Genomic DNA, 14,924 nt, shown 5'->3' with positions numbered 1-14,924 from the left:
CAAAGGGTGGGGCAGAGAAGGCTTCTGACGTTCTATGCTCATTGCAGAGCTGAATCCAGCACCATGCCTATAAACATGGGCTCCCCTCTGGGTGCCTAGTAGCAAGATAAAGCCCATGCCACCTATATTTGTCATAGTGGTGGTTCTATAGGGCTTACTGTTTCATTTTAGAAGACACCAGGTCTCAGGAGGTAAGTTACAGTGAATCTACTTTAGATAATTTTAACAGTTGTGTTCAAAATTAGACTTTCCTTCGCAAGCAAAAGCCCAATGACTAAGAGGGTCTAAAAAAGCTAGGCAAGCATCTAAAAAGTGGGACTGACTCTCAGTTATTTATGTCTGTCTCCTATGAAAGTACACACAGAAAACCTCTAATTTTGAAAAATAAACTGAAGTGTAAAAAGTTTCAGTTTTTATACATAAGGAGTGTAAAGAATAAAATAAAATTTAAAAAAACCTGAAGAAGATAAAGCATAAAAGACACAAGGAGAAGTTAAAACAGGTTTTCTTTTTATACATACCAGTAACCTCTGGAGATCATATTGATAAATGCTAAGTGACGAAATAGGAGGCAAGGAAAGGCAGAGGCTCTAATTCCCAAACTTGCAACACATCAGACTGTGCTAGGAATTTGTCTAGTGGGGCAGAAGTAAGAGGGATGATACAGGAAGCTTTCAGAGTCAGCACAGGACCTTCATATGGGCTGGGGTTTGAGGAAAGCAGTGAGGGCTTCCTCCAGAGGCAGAGAGGAGCCAGCCCTTTCCTCCCCTCTGGAGCCAGCCAGGCTGGAACCCCTCACTCAAGCACCACAGGCTCTGGGCAGCTTTGAGCCACCACTCATTCTGCAGCTCGGTGCTCTAAGTGCTGCACTCTAGCCCCAAGCAAGAAATATCTAAAGGCAGATAATTCATCAGCTAATCATCAAAGATATCTTTTTTTCTGAGTTATTTACAAGCAAGACATACCAGATTATTAAACACCAGGATACTTTGTTAGGAATGTATACAGGGCTGTGGTAGCCTAGCAGCAATAAGATGAGATATGATACATACAAAGACATATTTAATGCTTTATAAGACCTATACCTCTGGTTTTAAGCCTTTTTTTCCTACTGCCACAGAAGTATCAGGCAATAAGGAAACATGAGATACTCATACAGTTTACATGGGACAGGAAGAAGGGAGTTGTACTGTGCCTTTCTACGTAATTTCATTCTTTAAATTCACATTTTTTCCCCAAAAGTCCTAGTTCCTCTACTACATCCTGATTTTAAAATGATATAAACATTCATCCAAAATTGTGAAAGCGTTGTTTGAACACAGGATCAAAGCCATGAACAAAGACTAAACCAGATTTCCTTCTCACTCTCATTCACAGAGGTCTCATTTCTCAGCATCTGCTGCTTTATTTCAGTGTCACCTTTCAGCAGCCTTTTGGCAAGGATTCTGTATTTATGTATAAGCTAATGCATTTATGTTTGGCTAATATATGCATTATGACATTAACCATCCTTAAACATTATTCTTCTCTCTAAACTTACGTGCCTCTGTTTGTGATAGTTTTAAATGTGAAGTGACAAAGTCAAAATACTTTGAAATAACTATCTGAATCTGTTTGAATTCTTTGCCCATAGGCAAATTCAAAATTCCGTATTAAAATAGAACATTTGCTCATTGTTCTTTCCCCCCACCTGATCATTAGTTTCTCTCAGGGAAAACACACTGGCAAAATCACAAGATATCAGTGCCACAATAGAAGATACATGGAAAAAAGCCACTGAGTAAAAATATCCTCCCCAAAAGTCAGTACACAGGAACGTAAATACATCTGGGAACTCCTGGGTCATCATCCCCAGAGCTCAGTTAGCAGGACACAGTAGGCTTTTAGTCTGCTGTGGACCACAGTGTGGCCTGACCACAAACATCAGTAACTGCAAAACGTAGGGGGTTTAGTACAAAACACAAAAAAACCCACAAAATCTATAATGCACCATTAAACAGAGAGTAAGAAAAAAATCAATGCCATTGCCAGCTTCTAAGTAAATCTACTGTGTGTCTAGAAGTAAACACATCAAAGACACCTTTCTGGATCCTGCTAGTGTCTGAATTGGTGCTCCAAGGTGTCATCCAGCCAGTCATCTCAGATGGGAGTCAGCAATGTGCCACCTAGAATCGTCACTTCTGCCTTCACACAAAGAGAAACAGCATTTGACCAGGCAAAGTGCATATCATTCAGAACCAATATCTTTCAATAAAATCATGAGTAAGTTTAATTAGTGAGTAGCAATAAAGTAATTGAATAGCGATGAATATAGGGAAAGGCAGCACAAAATAAAAGTAACACAAGAAAGAGTGATGAGACTAGATTCTCATGAAACACACTGCCATGTAAAATGTGAGTCAATATAATCAGTTCAGTAAACCTGAGAATATTAAATACATTCTTCAGTTGCCAGTACGGAAACTAGCTCCCTCCTATTTCAGTAGACCTGAAAAGGGAGAGAACTGCTGAAATGAGGAGAATTATACTCTGAGATAAGTCCATAAGACTTCTGCTCCCTGCCTCTGGAATGGTAAAACCATTTCAAAGCCCTGAGGCTACTGTACATCTCCACGCTTAGACCAAATTCTCTACCTAGAATATGAAAACCAGAAAGGAATGTAGTGAGCTATTTACAATTACCTAGTCTGAAGCAATACAGTGTAAAAAGCAGAGATACAAAAAAGTAGCCAGGAAAGCAGCTGGTAAACATGAACCAATCTCCAAAACAAATTTAGGCCAGATATGAGAGCAGGGCTTTGTTGGTTTTCAGGAAGAATAATTTGCCCAGCAAGGCATATTTTATATCCTTAGGGTCCCTATACAAATAAAACTAGCAGATCTCTTAGAGGAATGCATGCAAAATTGTCCCAAAGTTATGTATTTATTATTATAAAGCTGAAAAAAGAACCGAAGGAAATACTCTAAGAGGAACCATATGCTGAAGCATTATTCACCTTTTGTCCACAAAAACATGGTTTTAATGTGGGCACTCTGAAGGCTCATCTCAGCAAGCAGTAGCCTCTGTAGCTGCTGACCCAAGAAAGCTTTTAGGCATGGCAGTCATAGAGGCTTATATATGAAATTCAATAGTAAATTTAAAAACTACCCCACTATTGCCCTGAGCTCTAACCTCTGTGGCCCAAATTTTCTTCTGAGTTAACAGAAAAAGCAATTCCCCTGTGTTCAGGAAAATACCTTTGGGTTTGTTCTACCCATAGGACTGAGATCCAGCCACTTAGCTGCCACTGAGGATGAACACAGACTTTAATCCAGTATTCATCATTTGGGCAGGAACTGGGGAACCTTGCTGCACTGGAGCTGAAGTGAGAGGCACCAGCGCAGAGCTGTGGTGACTGTTGATCTGATTGGTCCTACACACCACAGGAGTTGGTGTTTCTAGTGTATCCTGGGTATCACCAGGGACAGATGGACATGTAGTGGCCTGGGAGGACACCTTCTCAAAGGAGGAAAAGCAAGCTAGCCCTGTTTTCCCCCCAGTGAATTTCCTGCCCTCAGTGTCATACTGCAGGCTCTGCTGCTGCCTCCAGGTGTGATTCAGCTACCAGCAGATCCGACTGCTGTCAAGAAGAGCAAAGTTACTGTTGTAGTGCTTCTTTAAATGATAACAACCTTTAAAAGCTAAGCTAAGACACCAGGCTTGTGCAGCTCTTCAGCTTAGGGTCACAGACACTTGTAAAATATTTATTGTCATGACAATTTGGGGAAGACCTATTCTAATTTTAGCTTTATCTAGCAGGTTAAATCCTAGCAGTAGGATAGGAGATTTTCATTAGAAATACTGTCCAGAATAGTGAGTCATTGCTAGAAGTGGAATTTTAAGAGGGGCTGAGAAATTCAGCTCTTCTGCAAATACAGTTTCCAGTCCACTGTGGAGGTAGGAGGCTTTATCTGCTTTCTTCCTCCACTCACTCCAGCTGGCAACATGGTCCTGGCCTGGATACTAAGTAAATGTTATTTTGTATGTTATATCTATGATCAATAATGCAACTTGCAAAAACGTTAGGAACAGAGCAGTGTATGAAGGCTGTTGACTCAAGTGTGCCCCTGAGCATGTGTCGTCTCAGCCAAACCCAGACACTACGGCCTTCCCTTCAGCCAGATGGTAATCTTGAATTCTCTTATTTACAAAAATGCTTTGTATTAATTGTTAAGTTATTATTAGATGTCTGTAGGGACCATTAAAGACCTGAGTGTTCTGCAGTGCACAAGGACAAACTGCAGAACGTTACCTCAAGGCTCTCATGGTAATCTTGACTTCATATAGGACATCACTGGAACTGCTACTGCCGTTGCCAGCAGGAGCAAACCTTGAGTTTCTCATTGTCTTTATTAGTCCTCGGAAGCCTTTCAGTTCCAGGAGGACAAAGCTTCTGTTTGTACAAGAAATATTGCAGTGCATCCACTTTTAATATGGAACATTACCTGTTGTGAATGGAACTGAATAATTTTACATATAAAATGGCTATGTAAAATTAATTGTAAATAGTTTTAAAAGAAAATTCTGCCTATAATGTAGTTCATAAACCAGATTTTCACTCAGATGTTTTTAGTCTGTCATCGTTGCCCCTGCAGCTACTATTGTTGGATCTGAAATGTCAGAAAATAGGCTTTCTATCTGTCACCTAAAGGAACAGTTACTCCCAGCGTGAGGACAAGACAAAGTAAGTAAAGCTTCAAGGGCAGTGGTAGCGTATTTCTTTGAGTATTAAAAATCTTATTTAGGAATATTACTCAACAAAGGAAAGACAAGACCACTAAAAGCTTATTACTTATGTGCACACATGCATGCTCATACATAGAGACTACACTCACACCAGTAACAAATAAAGGGAAAGAGCTGAAAACTGCAAGAATGGGTGTAGATTCAGTGGAGCTGTATAAAACCACTGGAGAAGGCAATCCAAGTTGCAACAAGAATTTCAACTTTCTCCTTATATGGTGTCCAGTGCTAACTCTTGTACTGCTCATTGTGCAAGCAGAAATTCCCACTGATATTTTGGGTTGTGTTATATGAATTAGTAGATAAGGACAGTGTTGAATTCAACAAGAGTTTTTTTCTAGCTACACCCAAGAGATGAAATGCTATCCAAAGTCAAAGGGTAAAATCCTGGCCCCACAAAACTCAGTGGTAAAATTTCCTTTTCCAGGCACACTTATTCTGCAGGTTATAACCCATTATATTGTCTTCTGAGAAACAAAGAACCTACATGCCTCTGAAACCTCTTTTTGTGAGTCTTTGACTCCCTATGGGTTCCAGTAGGAACCCTTTAAGAGGGGTCCTGTTCTGAGAAGTGTGACACCCCCATCCCCCGCTGGCCTTGGGTCAGCAATTACATTTCAGCAACAAGCATACAGTTCAAACAAGAAGAGAAATATAGCTCCCAGAAGGATGGCTGGACAGCAAAGAGCCAAAATAACCTCTGCAATTTTCAACTTTTTAAAGATGGTAGCAGTCTGGGTTTTCTGCAGGGCCTGCGGAATAAGAAATCACATCATCCAGCAATCCTTGGAAAGATTAAATCCTTAAATTTAGCGGTATTTTGAAATATTTTGCATTGTTCAGACATGTAAGGTAAATTTTCTGTCTCTCAACACATAGCCATTTACACCCAGCCATTTCTACCTCGGGGGAGAAGTTTCGCGTGTGGTGTCTTCAGACAGAATTAAAACTATAGTTTTCAAGTGCAAATGCTTCCTCAGAATGGTGCACTCTCAAGCTCCATCATTTACAATTTATCATATCTTCCTGCATAATCCCTACTTTTCTACCTTGTCCCCACAAAAAGGTCCCCATAAAAGAGGTGCTAAGGAAACTTTGCTGTCTGACCACCCAGGAGCCACTCCGGCAGTCACACTCAGACCATCAGAGCTGAGACTGAGGCCCTTTCACAGCTACACAACCCACATTCACACAGTCAGACTAGGTTTCCTTATGGGCTCGACCCTAGGTTTCTCATAGCAGAGTCTCAGACGTCTGGATACTTAAAATAATTTAATCATGGTGAAATAACAAGATAAACGCTCGAGCAGAGTGCCTCCAAGGAAGGACCCCAAACAAAGGAAACCATGGGCTTTTATACCTTCACAGTCTAAGGGCTAGGGGTCATCAGGTCCTGCTGTGTCTCTGAGTGTCCGGTCACCAGGCCAGCCCACAAGTCCCTGTGCCCTTTTTTATGCAAAGGGCCCCTTGCCTGAGGCTCCCAGCACCCAGAGCTCAGTCTGCAGCTGCACACCCAGCTACCGGCACTAAATGTCTTCCTCAGCAGAGTGGACCCCTTGCACCAATAAAGACAAGTCCCCAGCTTTCAAATACTCCGTCTTGGAAGACCAATAACAATTTTGGAACAGAGGACATGATAATATGCCCCTCATTCACAATCTAAATTGTGCAACATCAGCTTTTAAATGTCAAGGTCATTTGTGGTATTTCTATTTTGAGTAAAATGGCTCCTACTGTTTCCATGGTTTCACCTGAAACATGTACTGAGCCTCATTGTTAAGAACCTTGAAACCCAACCATTCTAATAAAAAATAGACATCCCCTAATGTAGGTAGTCAATTTGACTTTTAAATGTAAAGCAGTCTGTATTTACCCTGGATGGATTTATGGATCTCTGCGCTGCATTTGTGAACAAAACCAGATGTTTGGATTATCCAATTTACCCTTCTTTTTGGCATATTGCATGATAATAGGTTTAATTATTTCTACAGCATAGATTTTTTTCTGCAGTGGAAAGATTGTCTTTATTGTTTACTACACATAATGAAATATCAGCTTTATTAAAATAAACTATTGAGAAAACATAATAACTCAGTCATAATGAAAATGCAAAAGAAATACAATATGCTTTAGACAGAGATTTTAAAAGTTTAGCATTGCTTCAGATTGTATTCTGTATTTTCACATTCAACTGTGGAAATAGTAACAGTTATTAGAACTGCTAAATTTTCCAAGAAAAGATAGTAATTTTTCCATTATTGCTGTTACTTAATAACTATTAATCAGAAACAGAATGCTGGAAGGAGATTGAAGAATGACTCAGATGAATAAAGCGAGAAATAGTTTAATGAATTTTAAAACCTCAAAATGCAGAATTAAAACTGTGGATACTAAAAGACAGTAGATTTCCATATTAAGGCCTCCAGTACTGTTTTTGTTGAGTTGCCATTTCAGAATGCTCATCTATGAAATATTGCTGGCATAAACACTATATTTTGTCATCAAAATGAGGTTACAGTGAAGTAGCTCCACTGATTTAGACAGGATTAGAGCAGACACTGCATAGCAAGGAAGTCCATTGTCTCAATAAATGGACACCTTTACGTCCCAATTCTAAGCAGAATATGGACCCAGGTTATTATTTAAACTTGTCCTTCTTTCTCCCTTCTTTTCTTTCTTTCTTTTGAAACACATTTGTTGGTAGACTGTCAGCTGAAGCTGTCATCATTCATGTGACATCAGTCTGTGGTATTTTTCTCATTTGCTAGTTACTCTTTTTACAGCTGTAGTAAACACAGAAAATGTAAGTACACAGAGGAAAAATGCCATTTTATCCCTGATAAATCCTAGTTTCATGTTATGTAAAGGCTGTTCATTTTCCCCTTACCAGGCCAAGAAATTTTAAAGGCAGTGAATGGGATACAACTCACTTAACTGTAGTTGTCTAAAATGCAACCATCCATGCTAGGTTCATGGCCTAGGCTCTATATTAAGCAATACAGAGGGAATTCAGTGACTGACCTCTAGATATCTTTTGCTCTTTACTTTATACACATACAATGAGTTAGTTACTACATTGTGAAAATGCTTAGAACATCTGTACAATGACATGGCTCTGAACAGTTTTGCTTAGTGTCAACAGGATGTTATACAAAATCAAAATGTGTGAGACTAAAGACTTTGGTTACCCGTTTTGTATTATCTAGAGAGCTTACATATAGCTCTATACTCTTCAGTGTTATTTCTTCATATGTGCAATTTTAAAGTTGCTATGGTTTTAGTTATTAACAGGGGGGAAGAAAAGAAAAAATTTGTACACCTTGTATATTTTCCTACTCTTATTTAGTTAGAAATTCTAAGGAAAATCATAAAAAAGCTAACTAATTAGTGTCAGGCTTTTTTACATTCTCCATTCCTCCTATCCATCTGTTTTGCATTCCACATCCATCCTTCCAAAAACGTCTGTCCCATTGTTCTGCTAGCTATGCTGGAAGTCACCTAGTAGACGTGCAGAAGGACATCCAGCTCCTACAGTGTGTGGTCTCTGCATCACAAGGGAGAGGGTACAGACCACAGAAGGATGATTTGCTCCTATCAGCCTCACTTTGGTATGAGGGCACAGCTTTGTACTCTCCTCATCTTGTTCAGCCAGAGAAGCTGGCCTGAACCTAGCTTTCAGAGTAAAACTGAATTGCTCAAGCAGAGCTTGTGTTAGTTCATCAATTTCCCAGAAATTAGACTCTTCAAATTCCTTCACAACTTAATACCTGAGAGGTTAATGGCTGTAAAACACTGTCTACAGTGCTCTAAACGAACAGAATTGACTAAAGGCTGCCATATCCTAGCACACCCAAATAAAAGCATAGGATGTTACAACCAATTAAGACTATGAGAATAGTATGAATGTTTCACAGACTACCTTAGGCAAGATTACATTTGGGGCAGGGTGCTCAGAAATACTTTTTTTCCTTCTTTTTACATTTTCTTCACTCTTTAATGGCAAAACCTCCTTCAGATCTGTCTTAAAGCTCAGGATATGCATGGCACATCAGTATTATCTTTGCTGGTTTTGCAGAAGGCCACACATGGGCTTCTTTTGATCAGAATTACTGGGAGAAAGAGAGAATTTCTACAGTCACTTGGCCTATCTTACCTGCAAAATAAAATCTGCACAGTCAAGAGTTTCGGGCAAGAATTTATAGGGAAAGCTTCAAAGCACTGTAGACACAGAAAAATTTAGAATACCTCTTAGCTAAGAGCCCCCTTACTCTTCCCTCAAAGCCCATACGGTCGATGCTCTGCTGCCAATTCAGTGAGCAGTGAGGAAACACAGATTTTTAATCAGCTGTGTTAAAACTCAAGCAATATTCTGTTGCTGATTTTAGCATTAAAGAATGTAAATATTTTGGAATAGATTTTGTATGAATGAGAATACTTTAAAAAAAAAAAAAGTTGATGCGTTTAAGTGTCTAAATCATAGAATCATAGAATGATTTGGATTGGAAGGGACCTTAAAGATCATCTAGCACTAATACACAATGATTGTGTCTACATATAATCCAAGTGTAGAAGTTTCTTCTCTAGTCACTGAAGATAAACTTCTTGACTCATTTGCCAAGTATAGATAACAAGTGCCATCAGAAATGTCACAGGATACATGAGAGTACTGCGCAAAGGTGACAGATGTGGCACAAGTTACAGAGGAAACTCATGACTTTTCAAACTCCAGCAGAACATCAGGCAGGATGCTCAAAGGGCATTAGACAAACTCAGTAGAGTATGGAGCTCCTTGTGTAGACTTCTGTTTTAGGGTGACTTGAAGACCTCAGGGCAGTGAGTAGTCTGTCAGCTCCCTCAGGTTTCCATTACAGAATCACAGAATCATAGAATATACCAAGTTGGAAGGAACCCCCAAGGATCATTGAGTCCAACTCCTCACCCTGCACAGGACCATCCCAAAGAGTCACACCACGCAGCTGAGAGTATCATCCAAATGATGATACTCTCTTCCTGAGCTTTGTCAGGCTTGGTGATGTGACCACTTCCCTGGGGAGCCTGATCCAGCACCCAACCACCTTCTGGGTAAAGAACTTTTTTCTAATATCCAACATAAACATGCCCTGACACAACTTCAGGCCATTCCCTCGGGTCCTGTCACTGGTCACCAGAGAGAAGAGATCAGTGCCTACCCCTCCTCTTCCTCTCACGAGGAAGTTGTAGACTGCAATGAAGTTTGAGTGTAACAAAGTTTAAACACCCAGTTCCCATGTTGTTACGTACATCTAGTAGGTACCTAAATTTTAATGTGACCTGCTGCTGAGTCTCACCATGGATGTGCTGATAAGAACATAAAGATCTTGGGAATTGCAGATACATAAATAAAATGTGCTGGTCATCATGTAACATTGATGTTTTAGGGACCAGCAATTTCTGGAATAGAACACTACCTGGAATATGTTGATGGATAAGGTCCCTCCCCAGCAAAGTATTTCCCATTAAGTAAGCAACAAGTTTTGTCTTTATTCAAAGAAACATTGCAAATTATTCTGGGCATTTAGTATGTGCTTAATAGGTCTTCTGATTCGGGACCAAAGCTCCATCTATATATATGCATCCTACATTAAATCTCGTGCTTGTGCACAAGGCTTTGCAACCCCTGCCTACAGTGCATTAACCTGAGAGGAAATGTGAAAAAAATTAAAGTCAAATAAGTGGATTTCTGAACACAACCATGAGATAACTAAGAAATCACATCATCAGCATGCTCAAGTACTCTCAGTAGCTTCCAGTTTGCTGGGATATATCAGCTGGTGAAATTTTTTTTGTCTAAGCAACAGAGGGGTTTGCCTTTAGGTGCATGGCCTTAGTTCTGCAGTACACATGCAATTCAGGTACATGTCTTTGAGTAAGGAGTATTTGAGGTTGAATTCAGTTTTAAGAAGCCTGCAGACCACAGCTGATTGGCAAAAGAGATAGACAATATCTCTTACCAAGAGTTTTTTGGTGGGTTTTGGAGGTTATGAAATTGGCTTTTACAAAACAAAAAAAATTATGGGCATAAAGAAGTATTTGACTATTGGATGCTTCTATAGCCAATGGGAATTTTGTAATAAAAATGTTAATTTATTCTTAGTTCACCCAGAATTTCACTCTTGTGAACTTAGATAAAACTCATATTTCTTCACTCCTAGGCTGAACTGAAAGATTAGAAAAATAAGTGGTCATGTTCTCATGAAAAAAAAATTTCTGGTATAAAATATGTGGCAAAGAAGAAAATATTAGTAATTCAACCTCATTTAAAAAAAAAAAAAAACCAAAACACAAAAAACAAAACAACCCCCCAAACAAACAAACAAAAAAACCAAACTAGTTTTATTGTCTAACCTAAGTATGGCTCCTTATCAAAGCTGGAAGGATCCTTTTCTTGAATAGGTTCTCTGGACCTGTGTGTGGAGTTTTAGATCTGACTTACTTTTTCAGGATCTGTGTAATTAGATTAAATTTGGGTGAGGAGGAGGAGATGGGACACACAGGATGACACATGATGGGTACACATGCCACTGGCAAACTTCAAGTAGTGGTATTTTATTTTAGGTTAAAAAAATCCATTCCTTAGTAAAACATCTTAACAAAAATGTCAATCTTCCCAAATCAAAGGTGTGTCTGATTTTTAAACTTGCTTTTTAAACTAAAGCCAAGTTTAGCTTAATTTGGTTTCCACCAATATTTTTCTGCACTCAACTGAACAATGTGTGCCAAATGTATTTTCATTTAATAAATTATTGACCTGAACTTTGCTGATAATTCTACAGAAATGACAAGAGCATGGTGATCTTCTCATCCTGTCAGTATGCTCCCCAGATGGCTTTTGTCCAAACCCTCATTAGGAAATAGTTTCTTTAATTCCCCTGTTATAGTGAAATATCAAGTTGTTTCTCAGATTTTATTATTATCCTAAGCCATCAACTCCATATGCATGAGAACAACCACTTCATGACTGTGTTAAATCAGTAAAACACTGTTAATACAACCTAGAAATACGCTATCAGTTGATGTGCAAAAGCACAAGTGCACCTGATAGAGCTAGCAGGAACCAAACGCTGGTACTATCCACTGAGGTTCAAATACCTAAGGGGATCTTGTTACTTATGCTGTGTTGTCTACTCTATTTGATTAAATCCTGGTCCTGTAGCTGTGGCTCTGGCATTTTCAAGACAAATCCTTCATTAGTGTTAAAAAATTGGGCTAAACTGTCTGACAGTCTGATCCAAACTAATCCTACAGAAACATTAGTAAGTCCCAAAAGCAGTAGGAGATGCTGTTGCTATTAGTAGCTGATCTGTTTGAGGCAGGATGGACCAAGTATGAAGAAGAGGTTAAAAATAAGTTAAACAACCTGCATGCTTGGCCACTCTGCTTTCTGTCCCTGTTATCTAACATGCTCACCTCAGAAGAAATCTCTGATTTAATTAGAAGTACCAATCTGGGATTCGTGCACTTACATAACAAATCACCTTGGGAAACAATTTTAAAAGAGACCTTTTTACCAATAATACTTTCCCCAAATATTAATTATTCATGTTTATAATAATTACAGCATGGCACTGCACAACTAGCCAGCTCACAGTTTTGTCTACGATGAATTAAAATAGTTGCAGGCAATTTAGGACCAGAACCTGAGTGATGTTGATCAAACTGCAGAAATACTATGTGTTTCCTCTAGCTTTCTTTATTCACTGCTATAATGGAATTTTTTCTGTTCTCTGAAATATATTTTTGCCATAGTATTTTTATTATTTTTTTCTCAGCAGACAATCTGATCTACTGTCTAGCCAGAAAGTTGAAACTAGTTTAGCTTCTATTTTTAAGTCTCTGCGTTTGAATGAGGTTTTGTTTGTTTGTTTGTTTGCTTGTTTGTTTTTAACTCACATCTGCCACTTTAAAAAAAAAAAAAAAACAAAGGCCATGGTTCACTTCATTTCAGTGGATTTATCTCAGATCCTGGCAGGTTAGCTTGACGTGTTTCTAGAGAACAGGTAGGACATTTGGGATTAAAGTTACTTCTTGTAACTGTGTCATTAGCATTGTAGCAGCATGCAGGCGCTGATCATGTTCTCTCTGTCTCGCTTCCACACCTCTAATCTCAGAGCTGACCCAATTTATAGCACTAGCTTTACATGGGCCTGTGCATATTGAAATCCGGGAAAGGGGAAAGGGATGAGACTCCCTGAAAATAAACTCGGTTGGCAAAAAGATTAATCCATTTCTAAATGCATTTTTGCCTGCTGCTGAGTGTGCAGAGTTTCATCTATTTAAGGATCATAGGCCTAAATCCAGATACTGACACTGCTTGGGAAGGTGCAAGAAAGAAAAAGATGAATTGGTATTCAAATGGATCTGTCACCAGCACAAATGATTTGGGAATCTTCTGAGAGAGAGGGAAGTAGGAAGACAGAATAATGAAGTTGGAGCCAACACCTCATAGCAATCATTCGCAGTAGTTGGTGTAAGAAACTATTCTTTTCCATTCCAAGTATCACTCATCATCGGTAACTCTGGAAAACCTGATGCCCTCTTAAAAGCATTCCCAAAGTAGGTACAATCAGTCATCAGTGGCAGAGGTTTATGTAATCTCACATTTACAGTGAGGAAAACAATTTATGGAGGAGCAAAACATGGGACACAGCATCCCTCAGGCCTTTGTCAAAGGCTTCCCAGAAAACAACTTAGCTGACACAGAAATTAACCACTTCATAAGTGTACTTGTACCCCTCTGAGCATGAAGAGTTTTACCCATTTGATGATCCCAAGTCTAACTCCAGACTCTTCTAAGTTTGAAAATACAGAACACCATTTATTCCTAACAAGAGCATTTTCTGCACATTAAAGGCTTCTGCTGAAGCATCAAATACACAGGACTAGGTTTAAAAACAGTGTTTTGAGAATTACATTCACTCATAATACCGGAAATATCAAGACATGCAAGATGTCTTATGCCAGACATGGGTGGACGAGATGTGTGGATGCCAGATGCGTGTATGAGACCTCTTTGCACATGGAGACCTCAATAAGTGGGGAACCATGACTGAACAGGCAGAGCATCCATGGAGTTCAGCTGGGCTTCTGGGGTTTCAGCTCACTCACACCTCTGACTCTGCGTCCCTCCTCTGACTGAAGGCAAGTCCCAAACATTTATAGCTCTAAACAGTAATTTGGGCACCATAATGTCATCCCCAGGAGTACACCTGGCTGTAGAACTTGAACACTTGCTTGATAAACCGAGGTGCATCTTCTAAGCTTGTGGATGAGAGTAGGGAAATGTCCTTTCCTGGGGCCCCCGGAGTCAGGCAGTATCTGTGCCTCGAGCAAACACACTGCTTATTTGCTGATTTCTTACAGTGACAGGGCAGGTCATTGCACCAAAAATGCTGGGATTATTCTCATTTATTACCTAAAAATATCTAGCAATAAAATCTTCTTAAAGGCGTGATAGTCCAAAGCAGATGAATGATTTTTCCAACAGATGATTCAGATAGACCCTCAACATAGGTACTTAGAACACTTTCCAGCACTTCTAAATCAGATCAAAATCATATTAAAATTAATATAGGGTAGAGAAAATCGAGTAAGACCACAACTCTTATCAAAATGAACTATCCTGAGACTGTGGGAGGAATGGTCATGCCCTTGTCAGCCAGAAAAATGTAATGACTGTATTGCTGTCAAATCTTTCTCTACATGAAAAGTGTCGAGTTTATTTTTGTATCTGTTACTATTGCATGTCTGGTGTGTCATATTAAATATGTGCAAAATTCCCTCTTAGGAGAAACTGTGATTAGAAAGAGGAAGAATAAAGTAAGGTGAGCTTAGATGTGACAAAATAAACAAGCAAAAAGAAGAAATGGAGTAGGAGACCAGGTAACAATCTCATTCAGATACTTTGTCACGTGTCCATAGCCAAAGGTTTTTTCAGACACTTCCTTCATATATAAATGTTAATATTCAATAAATATAAATATTATATGGTCTCTGAGGGGTAATAGAAGAGACATTCAGGACAGTACCATGATCAGTTCAGAAATCTATTCTACATTTAAGTGGATTTAAGGTTGAAAGCACTTGTCAATAATTCAAGGGTAAA

The 14,924-nt window shown here is 39.1% G+C and overlaps 1 long non-coding RNA gene across 1 annotated transcript; it reads left to right on the top strand.

Annotated features, from left to right (window-relative positions):
- Nucleotides 1-3,258: 3,258 nt before the first annotated feature.
- LOC108640702 lies at nt 3,259-14,649 on the top strand. The gene is made up of 3 exons (XR_001921415.1): nt 3,259-3,365; nt 4,636-4,724; nt 14,607-14,649. It is a non-coding gene; the product is annotated as an uncharacterized LOC108640702 (long non-coding RNA).
- Nucleotides 14,650-14,924: the final 275 nt, after the last annotated feature.

This window comes from Manacus vitellinus, unplaced genomic scaffold (assembly GCF_001715985.3).
Source record: "Manacus vitellinus isolate BGI_N305 unplaced genomic scaffold, ASM171598v3 scaffold_1_pilon, whole genome shotgun sequence".
In the NCBI taxonomy this organism is placed as follows: Eukaryota; Metazoa; Chordata; class Aves; order Passeriformes; family Pipridae; genus Manacus; species Manacus vitellinus.
Note: the sequence above shows the minus strand (reverse complement) of the source record. Positions and strands in the feature narration are given on the sequence as shown.